Raw genomic sequence first — 16,429 nt, 5'->3', positions numbered from 1 at the left:
TGGCTTTCCATTTGTTTGTAGACACGTTTCTGGAATAATAATGGCAAGTTATTACTCAGACACTGGTTGGTGGCTACAGAGGCATTGAAAGCCATGGTTGTTTGTTGGTCTTCTTTCCTCTGTCAGTAAAAACAATATTTCTCACTCAGAAATTGCCATCAGGATAAGATCTCCCTAATAATTGAAAACTGTAGGCTTTCTGGGTGGGATCTGCAAAAATATTCATCATGGATGTAACTCAACTGCCAGTAAAATCAGTAGGAGATTCACCAAATACATGAAGGCAGCACAGTCATGTCAACCCTGAGGGCTAAGCAGAAATCCTAATTTATTTGTTATTTAAATGAAACTTTAGCAACATGGAAAAGGCATAGGATCCTTCCAGCATCTCTGACCGTATTGATCTTTCAGTGAGGCAGCAAGACTCTCTTCCCCATTTCATGACTGATTTAGTTTAGCAATTCAAAGCAGCCCATGCCTTACTGATGGGATCAATGGGATGTTACTCTCCATAGCTGCTCTGGGAAGGTGGATGCTGCTCCTTCGTCCCACGTGGCACATAGCTGCAGGGCACCTGCTGGCTCCTGCACTCATCCCAGAAATATCAGCCAAGCTTCTCAATGGTAGCAAGGCAGAGACGGAATCATGGCTCAGCTTTAGAACATTTGCTTAGATTGGAAACTCGGTCTGAGACTTTCAAAAAAATCCTTTCCCTGTGTGCTCAAGAGCTATCCAAAAGGGTGTGTGTGTGTGTGTGTGTGTGTGTTTGTTTTTATGGTGGTTTTATTTTAATAGCATCCTAGACTTGGTTTAGTGAAAGTTTATAAAGCCACACTCAGATTGTATTTAGTATAATTTTCTCCTTATTATTTTTCCTCTTTCCGGTGTCTTATCCCAGTAGCATTGTCCTGATTGCTGCATTTTCCCAGACATTGAAATTCCTCAGTTTATCATATTAGCAGTTCTGAATGTCTCTTCTTGCACCCAGTTAAAAATTGAGCTAGGTAAGATCTTTGTTATGGATAACAGTATTTACTTATGACTAGCACATTATTATATATCAAAAATCTGCTCAGGATTTACATACACCTTATTCATACAAAAAATAGTCTGAGGAAACAAAAAAGGCTCTGGAGTGTTACTCAAACAGCATATAAATCTCAGTAATAAATGTTATGTTCCCTCTGTTACTCTTCCTTTCACCAAAATTAAGGTTTTAAATGGTGTACAAGAATCTAAATCAATTCAGTGAAGCATTTAAGCACATGCTTATCTTTAAGCAACCAAGTAATTCATCAGCTTCAGCTGTTATTCACTGACTTCAGTGAGACCAGTCACACAAACTCCCCTCTGCCTGGTAGCTCGCTGCTATGCAACCCCAGCAATGAGAGCACAAATAGTCCTGACCGGAGAAAGCACCTTGCATCCATTTTAAAAGAAGATTGCAATCACATCTGCCACGAGGTTGAGAGGGGTCTGTGATGGGCAATTGCTTCTCTCTAATGTATGCTTGTCATCTAACGACTCAGTTGTGAAGGTGGGCATTGGGAGCTCTCTGCTTCCTGATGCAGGAGTGGATCATTTCTCATGAAACCCACACATCACCATATGTGTCTGAAGACCAGAGGGCAAAAGGGGAGAGTTATATTGCTGACAAATAATTGCAATGTGTCTGTTTAACATTTACAACAAATCAGCAGCAGTATTTAGAAGGGCTGCCTGGAAGCCTGGAGCTGTCAAGCCAGATAATGGCCCGAAACACTGCTGGCTAATAATAACACCTGGCATCACTGCACCATGTTTAAGTGTAAACTTGAGAGGGCTTTTTTCCTGTTTTTTTCCTCTTTCTGCAGCTGCTGACATTTTGCAAGGGACGTCTCAAGCAGATCCACCCTGTGACCTTCAGAAGACACAACCCAATGTCTCCAGAAGTCACACACCGCAGCTCCACCAATGTGAGGCACAGCTGTCACAGGGGCACCAAAAAAAACACAACACACATCCCAAAGCTGACCTTGGCAAGTGTCTGCCCACCCCATGGATGACTGTCACACTGCAAACACAAGGCAGGGCTCTTGGGCACTATTATTGCCAAATACAATCCGGGTACGTCAGGATGCGGTAGCTCTTCTTCTTTGTGTGCCTGTGTGCTCTGCATGGTGGTAAGCAAGGAGATGGTGGAGAAGATACTGGGTGATGATACCTAATTTGACCTTACTTACAGGTTTGTTTCTCCAGCCAAGTACAAGAATGGCCTGGGTGTCCTAAACACCTGAACAAGTGCTCAGAACCCTGAGAAGAGAGGGTTTGGCTTTTTGCTCTTGGTGTTATCCTACTGTGACAGGGGTGAATTATCGGGTGGAACTTTTCACTCTGAAAAACAGGGAGGGAAAGGCATAAGGTTCAGTGCTGCAATGCAAACAGCCTAACCTCCACTGAACATGGTGAGGAAACAATCTTATGCCATTGTGAACAGCTGTCTTTTGGCATTAACCAAGCTGCAGAGGTGAATCTGGCCTCTGTATCTGTATTTGGACACATCTTCAGTGCTGTAGAAGAAAGGATATAAAAGTCATAAAGCACTGTGCCCAATTAAAGCTACTTTCAAAACCTCAGCAAAACATAAGCATGCTCAGCACTACAAATTTAAAGAAAAAAAATGTTTATTTTTTTAAACCACTATTTTTAGCTCCACTCACCTTAATCCAAACACTGCCAGCAAGCATGAGGATTTTACTGTGCCTTAACCATGCCTGAAAGCATGGAAAATGACAATTCAGACACCAGTCATATTCCATAGTGTTCTGGTTTTGGCTGGGATAGAGTTAATTTTCTTCCTAGTGGTTAAAAAATCAGGGAGATGTGAGTGAAGTAGTGGAAAGAACCCAACTGCACAGGGATAAAGGAGATAAATCAACTCAAGGACCTGTGTTCAAACTGCTGTGAAGTATAATGGGTTTCATCTCTATCTGAATGCTCAGAATATAAAAGTACGGCAAGGAGGTAATAGCAGTGCTGAGTGTAAAACATCACATTACCTGTAACTGCAAGATGGCAGCATTGTGGGAAACAACTGGCTTGGGGGAACTAAAGGTAAGAAACGTGCCTCATCATTCATCTGGTAAAGTGCCTGGATTTATGCCAGTGCAGTGTGGGTCCAGTTTATAGTAAATTAGGACATTTCTAGTGTCCACTAGATCCAAATGTTGTTTCATTTGAGAACTGGAGGACTCAAGGGAAATGTAACATGGGTTTCCCTCTGGCCAGACTGTGGAGTGAAGGAGGCATGAAGGACAGATGTTCCCACACAGCAGCAGTGTCATGGGGACACCAGGAGTGCTATGGGGCAGTTTTCTTCTCCAACTCTTTTTTCCTAAAGAAATGTGGCTGAGATCTTTTACAGGCTTCAGGCTCAGCCAAAGGACACAGGGGACTGAACAGAACTTCACATATTTCTGAAGTGCCCCTGAAACCTGGGGATACGCTACCAAAAACAATCGGTCTCTTTTCTATCCATTTCCTAGAAAGTTAAAGGAGAAGATTATGGTGTAAGGTGTTTCCTCATTTACACTAAGGCTGTGCAGCAGCACACAACTGAAGGAAGAACTAGTGGCATATAAGATAAGAACTAATGGACAATTAATTCTGGCTCATGATATCTGTGTTCTCTCACTATACAAGCTTTTCAGTTTTAGCTGGGAAACCTGCAGTACTGGTACCACATGCCCTGCAAAGCATACTCTTCCGCTCACTTTTCTACTTCTATGTATTTCTGATAAAATTAATCTTTCAATTAAAAAAACCCCACAACCACAAACCAACACTCTCCACCCAAATCTCCACATACTTCCTATCAATTTAGGTTTTATTCCTGTATTTTCCAAACACAGAACCTAATTTATGCAAAAAATGTCATGTTTGATTTTGGTCAAGTCACTTAACTTCTCAGTAGGGAAATTCATCTGACCTAACTTCAGCTATCTAAAATTAGGTGTTCAGTCCAGGCTTTCTGTGTAGGCTCCTGCTGTTGTCAGAGAGAGAGAGACAGAGTCCCCCAGAGGGTGCTTCATCTGCAGAGGGGCCCAGGTCTCTGCTTCGGCGATCATTAATCTTCGATCTGTGCTCTGCTGCCTGCCCAGCAGGACGCATCTGATCCAGATCAGGAGTGATTTATGCTGGCTTTATGCACAGATAAACTCAGAGCCAGCAGATCAGGGCAGCTGCGAAATGATGATAATTTTCCCCCTCTCTCATCCTTTTGCCTGTTCTGTCTGTTTGCTTTTCAATCCAGCAAATATTTATCCATGTTTAATTTTAGACAGGTTTGTAAAAATAAGCAAGGCACAGATTTTCTGCAGGACTGGGGCCTAGGACTGCAAATCTTCAGATGAACGACTGTTTCTCAGCAGGTTTTTGTGTAGCAAGCACCATGCAATTCCAGCTGAGACTTCTAGGTCCTGAAGTATTAAATCATTGTCATCAACATCGGCACTAGCTGACAATCAAACATCTTTCTGCTGCAGATACAAAGGAATAAGTGGTGTTTACAAAGGTCCCCTCATCTCAGCCATTTGCCTCCACAGACTTAAATGAATTCAGCACAGACTCCTCTCAATGATACAAAATTGAAATAAAATAATGGTTTTTATCAGGGTAATGCTTGTCAAAACACACACCAGCATGCCTCTCTGATCTATCCACAAGGATCAGCCAGATAAAGGGCATGTGACAAGTAGGAACTTTTCAGAAGCATTTGGACTTGGCAAAGCATTAATAGGCAATTAAAACCTTGCGTGAACCCAAGTTTTGCCTTGGCTTGTTTGCAGAGTTAAAACATTTTCTCAAAAAGAAGCAAAACCAAACAGGCCTCAGCAGCTTAGTGAGAATTTTATTGTACTAACTCTTATTTACTGGTATGCTCAGATTGTTCTATATAAATAGCCTCCTGTTTCTTTTTCCCTTTTCTTAGGTTTTTAACTAATCAACTTGAAAATGCATTTGCCATTAATCTGATAACCACCGTTTCCTTTAGCAATGATCAAACCCTGGTATTCAGATTAACTTTATTTGAAGATAAGATCTGATTCATTCATTGTATCTTTTAAATTATGAAATGCAATTTAGGTATAATTATCCCATTTACTGAGTTTAAGGTGAGTTCACTGTTTACCCTGGCCAGGTAAACAGGTTAACACTCAGGCCGGTCTGTACTGATCTCTTTCCAGTTTAGATGATAAAGTGACCATATTGTTTCAGACTTTCATTCTTGTTTCCTTCATGGAAATCCCAGGAGCCTTAAGCAGTGTAATGACCCCCTGTACACACAGACTTGCTCAGAGCAGATAGATGCTGGCCATAGGGACTCTGTATGTGAGTCTTCTCACCTCTAGTGCAGACATCCATTTCTGTGCTACCTATTCAAGATCCCTTCTCCAGGGAGAAGAAATAAGTGCTCCCAGACTGTGATTTATCTGTTTTCAATAACTGCCATAGTATGAGACACCAAGAGCTCTGGGCAGTTGTTGGAGAACGGCTTGCAGAGAGCAAGGCCATGGGTCTCTGCAGGAGCTGATTGCAGCCATCTGAGGTAAACAAAAGAAAAAACCCAGGGTACAGTTATGCTAACAAAGGACTGTTATGTTAACAAAGAGAGAAACTGAGGTACACAATGGCCTTGATGGTAAAAACAACCTGGGGAAAAAGGCAGGCCAGAAGAGGGAAGATGTTGTGACATATCTGAAATGCCACAAGGGGCTGGGATATTATAATGTAGCCTGTTACATGTATCCAATAGATTTGTGAGTAGTATGCGTGATTATTGTAGAGTGCTTATACAAGGGGTGATTTCCTTCAATAAAGTTGAAGCTTGCTCTATCATTCACATTGAATCGGCTGCTTGCTTCCTCCGCCCGCCGCAGGCAGTCTAGCTCTTTCTGCTGTCTAGAAAAGGAGTCTGGACAAAGGGTTGGTATGTGGGTTTCTATTCCAAACCTCAAGAGGATGGACAGATCCCATTCTGTGTGTAAAAGCAGAAAACAGCCTAAAATGCCCAGGTTTTCAAGAAGAAGGCATTAGAAATAATGCAGTATTATGACTCTTGTGCACCTGTGGCCCAGCCACTGTACACACACAACAGTCACATATACAGGGCAAGAAGAACCACTGCAAGACAGTGGTATTCACGCCTCAGTGAATGTTACACAGAGTTAGTGTATAAAATCCAAGTGTCAGAAGGCATTTTGTTGGCAAAACATTTAGAAGCATCTGCCTGTAATCCCTGAGCATGGCACTATCTGAGAGTACTGATAACTCTCGCCAGGACGTTTAGGTGCTTGTGTTGTGTTTGTAAACTGAAGTGGAACTATAATTGTCCTGTTAGTAGGATGCAGTGATGAGCTCTGCTTTGGTATCACTGCTTTCAGCAGCTGCCTGTTCTCTGAGAACAGCCACTTTCTGCCTCTGTGCAGCAGTTCTGGTTTGATCTCCAAGTCCAGACAGCTGCTTTTACCGTAAACAGGAGCTGGAAACATGGGCATATCTCCCAGCCAGCCTCAAAGATGGGAAGAGAAAAGCAGGTTTAGGTACATACCGTTTCACTTCAAGTAATTCTTGATTAATGGTTTCCAGGGAGCATCACAGCTAAAAAGAGTCTCAGACTGTCTACTCTACAAGGTCTGGAAAAAGAGGATTTAAGACCTTCTGGCAGTCAGGTCTGTCCTCACTGCATCATGACAGACATTGTAGATGCCACAGGATTCCTGGGAAGGCAGCTTTTTGTTCTGATGAACTGACTCTTGACTCTCAGATAGACTCTTCGGGGCACTCAAAGAGAAAAAAAAAAATCTTGAGCACAAAAAAATGAGGGGGTTGAATTGTAAAGGCCAGTTGAAATGCCCATTTATAGGCCCTGTGTTCTGCAAAGCTTGCTTTGGTTTGTTCTCCTGATGTTCCTCTCCTGGTAACAAAGGATGACAACATAAAATTAATTTCCAACCCCAAAGCAACACGGGAATGTCAGAGAAAGTGTTAGTCTATGTATCTGTTAATGTCTCTGCTGCCATAGCAGGCTGGGGAAATAGCAGTTAAATACTGTTCTTAAAAAATTCCAATCTGTATGGAATCCTAGGTATTTCATGGTGTATGCAGTGATGTCATTAGCCCACTGTTGAAAAAAATAAGCTTTCATCTTCAGCTGCTATGACCCTGGGAAATTCATCAGCACAGCTGGGTTTTGAGAAGGCATCAAATCACATAATACATGAGGATAGTCAGCCTACTCTTACCTGCATTTAAAAGCAATTTTCTTGTCCTTAAATAATCTACACATGTTAATTAGAAGCTAGTAAAGTAGCTTAAATGGTGTGAAATTAGAATGAATTATTCATGTCATTTCTTGGCTACAGCAGTTGCAGATAGTGTTTTTGTTTTGGGGAAAAAAGGCTTAAATAATAAGAAGATGAAAATTCTTATTAATTTGTTTTCCCAGGAATAGAAGCCTTTTCTGCTGAACAGGGCTTCAGTTTAGAAGAGTACTTCAGATGAGAAAAAAGCAGCCACTTATTTAGCTGGTACATGTTGACCGATCTTTAATCACTGACTAGCCTCAAACTACTTTCAGAGATATTAGCAATGCAAAAATAGACTTTTGCAGGCTACATAGCCTATGTTCTCTGCCCATGGCAAAATGTTTTCTACAGCAGGAAAAGTAATTTAGAGGTTGCTGATTCGGGGTGGAATATTACAAATTTACCATTTTCTAACAAACCTTTCTGCAAGGAGTGGAACAGATGGGCCCAGTTCTCCTCGGGAGTAGAGGCCAGTTTTCGTGATGTTCTTTGAACACAAATCTGTCCAAGTGGCCCATGATTCACTGACTCTTTCTGAGAAGAGCTACAGACTTAGATCTTTCTATCTCTTGCAACCTGGGGCTGACTAAGTAGTAGGGACAGAGATGAAAGGCAGAATTTAGAAATACTAATTTAGCAGGTTTTGACTTAGAGCAACTTTGCTAAAGCAAAATGAATAAGACTTAGATAGAAAGATAATTAGCAGAAATGCAATTAAGCTGTCCCAACAGGAACCGTCTTCAGCATCTCAGCTGGAACGTGCTCTTCATTCTCACCAGGTAGAGCAGTTCCAGTGTTATCCAAAGTATTCAGCTAAAGAAAGCACATACTCATTTATCTGTTTGAAAACAAATTTAAAATCCAACAGGGAAAATATCAGAAGAAAGTGAGCCTAGAGGAGTAGAAATTCAAGAATAAGAACTGAGGAAAAGCAATAGAGATGCTACATCTGCATTTGTCTATCTGGGTCTGATAGTAGTAGCACTTCATGGTACCTGAAGATGCTGTAAATTTCTTTACTCCATTACAAGAAAATACCCTTATTCTAAATGTCACAGATGTTATCCACTGTTGTCATAGTTTATGTATGGCTGCACTCAGGATCCGTGGAAGAGACTGCATCCTCCCTAACCTACTTCTTTTCCCTCATCCCCTAAGTTTACATGCAGTGAGAGATTTTAGCCCAGCAAAAGGGTTAGCACTTCAAATACAGAGACAGAAAGAGAAGGGATGCACAGAGATCCAAAACAGCTTTTCCAAAAAGCAGAGACGTGCACTAGCCAGACAAAAAATCTCAACCCGAGGATGTGAAACTCCAGCACAACAACAAGCTCAGGGCTGTAACTCAGCTGAGGGTCAGCTGTGGTACCTCTCAACGAACACTGAGCATCAGCCTCTACTTTTCATGAAAGGGTTGAATTACTTTACTTTTCTGTAGAATAGAAGTTTATTTTTGGGGCTATTACTCAAGAGTAGATGGCATATGGGAAGTTCACAGCTAAGCGTACCCCATAATAATGTGTTCATGTTCCTATTCCCAAAGTCAATGGCAGATACAGGAACAGACCCAGTTTCAACTCCCAGTTCAGTGCCCTACTCACCAGACCACAAAATTGTTTTTTATATAGACAGACATATAAAGATATGGATGGATGGCTCAAAGCCTGATTTTATTGCCATATGGACACCTAAAAATTAGCATTTTAAAATGCAAAGGATTTTAGCTGCTGCATATTAATGAGCCCAATCTTCTACAATGAGGCAATAACGAAATGACCTATAAAAGCAGTTAACATCAGTAGAAGGGAGATCAAACACAACTTCAGTGCTAAAAACCCTCATATGACTACAGAGGCAAGCACACTTTCTCATCATAATTCGCCCATCCTATACAGTGCAGCCATCTGAAATATTATGAAACTATTTCTGGGTCAAATATCTAACACAGTGCTGTCCATTCACCTAAAATCCTGAGCTGCTTTATATCATCGCTTCTCGAAAAACTCCTGCACCTTAAGGGGAAACCTCACAACACTGTCAGAATCGGTTTCAGATCTGGCACCTCAGTCTGTGGATTGACATTCCCAGTATATGCACTTAAAATATCTGTAGAGGACCTTTTTTTCCCCCACCCTGCTAAGATTTGTGATTTCCCATTGGGTTTTGGTGTTCTCACACACACACCTACAGCATAACAAGGTACACTTTCTCAGCTATTGTAGATATTCCTTGTGAGAGCAAGTGAAAGAGAAAAGATGCAAAGCCACACCATGCCATCAAGCTCACAGCAGGAGAAATGAAACATATGTCTCCAACAACATAAAATGCATTGGGTCAAGTTCTCAGCAGTGGGATTCCCACAAATTTCCAGGAACCACAAACATGATCTTTATTCCTTGCCAAGTGCCCCAGATATGTGATCCATTTGAGGGAATGTAACGTTAGCTTTGCCTATTCCTGTCTTCTCTCCATTTATTTTAACTGATGCAGTGAGAAGTAACATGGCAGAGAATGTCCCTGATGCTATCATGTTTTAAGTCTTTATGCAACAACATGAAGACTGTTCAATAAACCTGTTGGTACTTGGCAGAAATGATGGTGCAGGAAACATGGTCGTCACTCGCTTTTGCAGATGAAGTCCTTCAATGTCTGGAACGAATAAGGATGGAGCAACCACAAGTGGAATAAGTTACAAGTTATGAGAGCAACTCGAAACTTTGAAATCTATTTCCCTGGAAATTTGGATATGTCAGCATTTCCACTGAAATTAAAAGTCCATAGAACTGTACGAAAAGAACAGATCACAGGCTAATCAACAGACACTGACAACTTTTTTTTCTCTAATTAATGTACTTCTTTTCTTCTTCAAAGTGGTAGGCTATTTCATTACAAACTCAAATAGGGGACACTTTGATCTAAAAAATAAGTTGGTTTAGATCTCTTCTAATTAGCAGCTGTCCTTAAAGAATTTTACAATAAATTTGATGAAAGATTATATTATAATATCTTATGCCTACTATATGCTTAGTATGAGAAGATCATAGAACATTTATTTGACATGGTATGTTACATCATCTAGACATCAATATGCTGTACATTTTGAAATAAAAATTTAGAGATATGAAAGTGAAAATAAAAGAAATATAATCTATAGCAATTGATTAAGTCATCCAGAAGTAACATCTTGCTATGACCAAGAATGATATTTTTAGAATACAACCCTCCCTCCATTAAAACATAATATGAATGGAAAATGCAGCCAATTGCCATATAGTTTTCTTAAAATAATTTTATGAAACAAAACATTTTCGGAAGGGTCTGGTTGCAAGGGCCCATGACCCTGCTAATACAAGGAAGGTCGTCTACTGTGCACAGGTCCTTTAAGGGAATGACCTGCCCTCCAGCTCCACCCTACAGCCAGTTTATAAGTCAGCAAGGTGGCCCAGAGTAGTTGATGAAAGTCTGAGCTGTTACAGGAGGTACTGTAGGGTGATGGGTTGTTACACTGCAAAGACTGCTCAGCTACATGGAGGCAGCTGTCAAGAAAAAGGTACTGCTTGGGCTATCTGGTTGAGGATGTCATAGGTGGTTGTAATTCCCTGGCTTTTAGAGACTGAAATGCTGTCTATATCTAAGGATGGAGTTGGTGACCCACTGGCATCTTGGTGGAGGATACTGAGAAGTGGGTGGGTGGAATTGTTGTGACTTGTTTGCGTTTGGGCTATGATTGGTGAAGTAGTTGTGCTTTCTGTTTCTGTAGTGCTTGATCTTCAAGTGCTGCCAGGCAATTTTTGTCTTTGGGGTATTAGGAGGTAGCGTGTGGCTGGCTCCCCTCTGTGGGAGGAGGCTGAAGTCTGCCAGGTGTCTGGCATCTATCAGAAAACAGATCTGAAATGCAGGGTTCTGGTTATCCTGGTCTGTAGCGCTGACTAGAGAGTTGTGGTTCTCTCCTCTCATTTCAGTCTTGATGAGAAACACATTATGGCATGTTACTTCACATGTTTAAAATGTGTTTTAAATACCTTGCACTAATTCTAGCAGTTGTCTGTAGTGCTTTTTGGTTTAAGATGCTTAAAGTATGAATCATGAGGACAGAAGGAGTAAGTCAAGGGATCAAGCATTACATATCCAGAAGAAACAGGAAGGAATAGCATTTAGAAAACAAAATTATTTCCTTGAACGAACTCTTGATATGGATGAGAGCTAACTTTGCCAAACCCAGATGGTGCTGCAAGGAACAAGCAAAGTTAATTCTTCCTATTGCTGAAGTGCAGTGTAACCTATTTGTCCTTTACCTGTCCTTGTTCTGTGGTGATGAGATCAAAGCTGACATCTGGCTGCAGATTTGCTGAAACTGGGCAAGTGATACTCTTACTGAATTTATTAAGAAAAAAATATATTTGGAAAGAAAAAGCTACTGGGGCTGCCTCCCAGAAGTTTTAGTGTTTAGCAAGTATCTTTTGTACTGTAATAACTGCTGCTTTTTGTGATGCTGCATTATCCTAAAAGGTAATGGATTAAACATTAATGTTATAAAATAAATTCATAATCTCAAACTTGTTGGTATATTAAAATACTGGCCAACTTCCATGCCAGTCTGGTATTTACATCTGTGAAAAGAGATTATAAACCACAATTGTATTTCAGTGTTACAGTCCCTGATATGCTCCAGTTGCAGAGGATAGAGGCTCCTCTAATTCCAGCTCATTCTCATTCTCCACTGCAAGCTGTCATGATGCACACATTTAATTCTTGAGGGCTGCAGTTCAATGTCATTATGTTGCTCTTGATAGATGGATTGTGCCCAGCCTAGCACAGCTGTATTAAATACCACTTGAAGATATGTAAAAGAAAAGGAAGAGAACCAAGCTCACAGTGTACCAGGACAAACTTTAGAGTGTGTTTTGCTTGTTAAAAATGATTCTTTGGTGCATCCTCCAGAAAAAGGTAAAGGACCTTGCTCTGATGCAGAGCCAAGTGCTGCAAAAACTGGGAGTACTGGTGAAGGCTGGCTTCTCAATGTTCTGTCGTACAGGGTGAAGCCCTGATTTGGCCTTTAATCTTCATTGCTGCAGTTCTGAGTTCTGTGTCTAAATACAAGGCGACAGTGCTTCCTAGAAAGTGTAGTAAACAACATATTTCTGAATTTTAACTAACATAGCATTCAATACCACTTTGGGATTGGCATGTCCTTAGCAAGGAGAGCATTTATAGATGTGGAATTCATGATTTTCAGTTTTTGAACAGCACCTCTATTTCAGTGGCATTCTTGTGACTGTGGCTACCTGAAGCAAGGATCTTGGCACCTACAAATGCCAGTCTGTCTCTAGCTAATAAGGAAGGACCTGGACTTTCATGGGTACTTGAGTACTTAGTGACCATGGATTTGCACAGGGCTGAGTGTGGGCACATCTGAGCATCCAGCTGGTGAGCACTGTGCACTGCAAGGCAGCCTCCTTTACTGTTGCCTGGAGCTATATAATATGGTAAGGGTGGTCTTTTGGCCCTTCCATGTCACTTAAGGTGGCTGAGAAATGCTGTATAGCTGCAGTAACAAATTTAATCTTCTCAACATTAACATAAATTTCATTTATGTTAGAAAAATTGGTACTGCACAGCAAGCTTCAGATGTGCTGGTATTATATATGCTGAGTATGCAAATAAGGCCTTAAAAGATCACTTAAGAACTGCCTAAATGGTTATTCCCCATAATACTGAAGTTGTCCATAGGTCTGAAGGTGGTACTGAGCACTTAAAGTCTTCATAACATAGAAGAAAGTTGCTTGATCTTGCAGAAGGTAATTCCTGGAAGGCAGACCGGACTACTAAAAATGCCTTCCACAGCTCTTCTGTTTTGTGAAAGGAGACTGCAATGGTGGTAACTACAATGTGAACCTGGAGACTGTCCTTTACATTTATAAACAAATCTAAGCTAGTAGGTGTGGAGAGGGCACATAGTGGGCCAAATTCCTTCTTGATATATCTCACTAAAGCATATTCTTTTCTATGCTTCCCTGGCAAGAGTAAATAATGGTAGGAGAAGCAATGGCATTTTATATACCCTGGCCAAGGGAGATTTAATATACCTTCTTAGATCAACACAGTAATGCATACCCTATTCTTTACAAGTTGTGTTCACTTGGAATTTACACCGCTTCCCAGGACAGAATATCCCATGTTTGGGAAACTGGTGACCACAAGATCATTTTCCTGTTGCTTCTCCTTCCTCCATAGACCTGAATTCAGAACTTTATTATCTAAACAAATGATGGGCATTCTCTCTGAAGGGTTTAAAAAATTCTGTGAAATAAGTCTCTTAGAACAGTTCATTGAAGTTTGTCAGCTTCCTTGGAGTATCTGCAGATGATACCAGACAAATCTCTATTGCTAGACAGCCTCAAGCTGAATTTAACACTTAATCTAGGTCTGCAATTTGTGAAATACCCATCTTCCCAGTGAGACTGGATCCCAAAGCCAGGCTCTAAATATCTCTGAGGTTTGGAAGAATTTGAAGCTGGAGCTGTACTTCAGCTTAAAGCTCTCCCTCTAATACTGATGTGAAATTATCTTGGGAGGAACACAGAGTGATCGAAGGAATTTAGAAAGATCTTTGCTTCTCAGCACTTAGACAAATTGAAAGTCTTTTTGGCTCTCTTCCTTCTCTTTGCTTGGCTTTCATAAGATCTTACGATCCATTGCGAAGATAAAACACTCCTTCAGTCCTTTAAAAAAGTTATTTGAAGAAATAAAAGCAAACAGCTTAAAAGTATTGTTTGCTCAGTTTTCCACAGGAAAAAAACCATCATATTTGGCTCAGTTGTGGTCAAGTAGAAGATGTTGCTTCATGTATGCATTGTGGCCTTTGCAGTGGAGGATGAAGATCTGCTGTGTGTTGGAGGTTGGCGTCATGGTAAAGCTGAGAGCTCCCACACTGGATGCCCAATGTGGGGAGACTTCTGTTTGGGTGTTAGGCTTCTGGTAGCAGTATAACAAGGGTATTCAGGGCTGCAGCTTCCTCAGACAAATGTAACTAAAATATTAAATGTTTGTCTGTATAAAACTGCTTTGTGAGGAAACTCATGAAGATCATGTCTATCTCCTGTACTTCTGCTGAGCTTAGAACAGTGTGTCCTAAGGAGTCTCTGCAAGTATTTTGTGTACTATATATTCATTGTCCATTAACTTGGAACCACAATGCTGCCTTATCAATTATGAATGGGCACCCTGCCTCTTAAAATCGTGTCTGGGTCTGGTTCAGGTCTTGCTTTTCCTTTCTGCATTGAGGTAACTCCACCACTGACACAGGTGCTTCTCATCTTGTTGAAGTGAGATCAGAAGCAGGCCCTCAAAACCCTGTGTCTGAGTATCACCTGTAAAACAGTTTGCTGCTGTTCACTTATATTCAAGTTCAGCCAAAACCACTCAGTAGCTTTCTGAGGCTTTAGGATATGCCTTGGGATCCAAGATTTAAATTACGTAGCTATTTCAAACAGCTGCTTTGTATTGTTCAGTAGTGAGGAAATATTGCAGAAGAAACTCACTATTTCTTACAGCTGGTTTACTTCATAGAGCAAAATTTTCCATCAGGCACATAGGATACACATGATCATTTAAGAACAAAGGGTAAATAAAAATAATAACCAAAAATAAACTGAGAACATGCCACCTTGTTGTTTGTCCTTTAATGTTTTCAAAGCATTTGCATTTCAAAACACACTAATCTGTCCACTTTGATTTATTTTTATTGAAATACAAATCAAACTCAAAGCCCAAGGGAAGGGGGATTTTTTTTTAGCCTGTGGCAGAGAAACAATTTTAATTTCTTGTAAATGTATTCCACACTCCTTTGTTCTTGCTCAGTCAAAACATATATGGATTTCGAGGAGTTTTCTTCAACCAAGGAGTAATGGAGGACTGCAAAAGAAGCTTTTTCACTGTTTGTAGCTCTGTAAATCCCCACAAGTGTTAAGGCAAGGTCAAGAAACTGCCCTGCTTCCATGATTACATGGAAAACTACAAGTTTCTGAAAAATGAGGAAGCCTAAGGGGAGAAGTTTTTTGATAATTAGATGACAAGCAGAGGATGCTAGTGACTGTCTGGGCCCTTTGCTCCAGGGAAATGCTGAAGGACTTCAAGTAGTTGACTCCAGGCTATTTTCAGCATCTGCATTGGGTACAAAAGCAGCTAGTGGCAAGTGCCCAAGCTCTTTATAGGTGAAGAGTGACTGTACGTAGATGCTTAGAATCAAACCACAAACTCCCCCCCCCCCCCCCCCCCCGTAATCCTACTGAAAGGAGCTGTCAGAAATGGGTGCAATTTGGACTTGTGTTTTCATTTTAACAAACTATTGCTTCCAAGGGGGGGAAACCACTTTATGAATCCCTGAACAGTTCAGCTGACCCAGCTGGATTTCAGACAAGACCCTAGGAGCCCAAGGGCTGACCACCGAATGGGAAACCTGACTGCCCCAGTGGAAGAAGGCACAGGGAGGCTGTTGTAGTAGTTGGGAAGATCAGAGCATACACTTTACTTGCTGTGGTTTCGGGGTTCAGGAGGAAACTGTCCCTTATTAAATCCTCCAGAGATTTGCTAATGTTCAACACCTTCCAAGAGGCTATTTCTCTGGTAAAAAAGGATGAGTTTTGCAGTGAAAGGCTCCTGAGGTTCTTCAAGTAAATATTACTTGAGTGCCACCAGATCCTATCTCTGGGCAGGTTTGCACTGTGATGCAATGGGTGAAATGAAAAATGGCAGAACATTCCCACGTGTATGAGGCAAACAACCCTTTAAATATCCTTTTCCCTTCAGTGCTTCTTTTCTGTGAGTCAAAATCTTACCTTAAATCACATTTAAATTAATAGGCATATAGCATAATGGTGCTCATGGCCACTGCCTGTATTTCTTATTTCTGTGGATTGCTTCCACCGATAGGTTAGAACCTGGGAACTGAATATATCAAAACCAATTTATTCACCTCTGCTAGGAGAGGTATCTTCCTAAATTGTTAATCCCCTCCCCCATCTTTTCTCTTCCCTCTCTTCACCTGACTTGTCTGAATACATAATATGTGAGCTGAGAGAATA

Source organism: Athene noctua, chromosome 12, assembly GCF_965140245.1.
Source record: "Athene noctua chromosome 12, bAthNoc1.hap1.1, whole genome shotgun sequence".
Classification (NCBI taxonomy): Eukaryota; Metazoa; Chordata; class Aves; order Strigiformes; family Strigidae; genus Athene; species Athene noctua.
The sequence above is the reverse complement of the archived record's forward strand: the minus strand, read 5'-3'. Positions refer to the sequence as shown.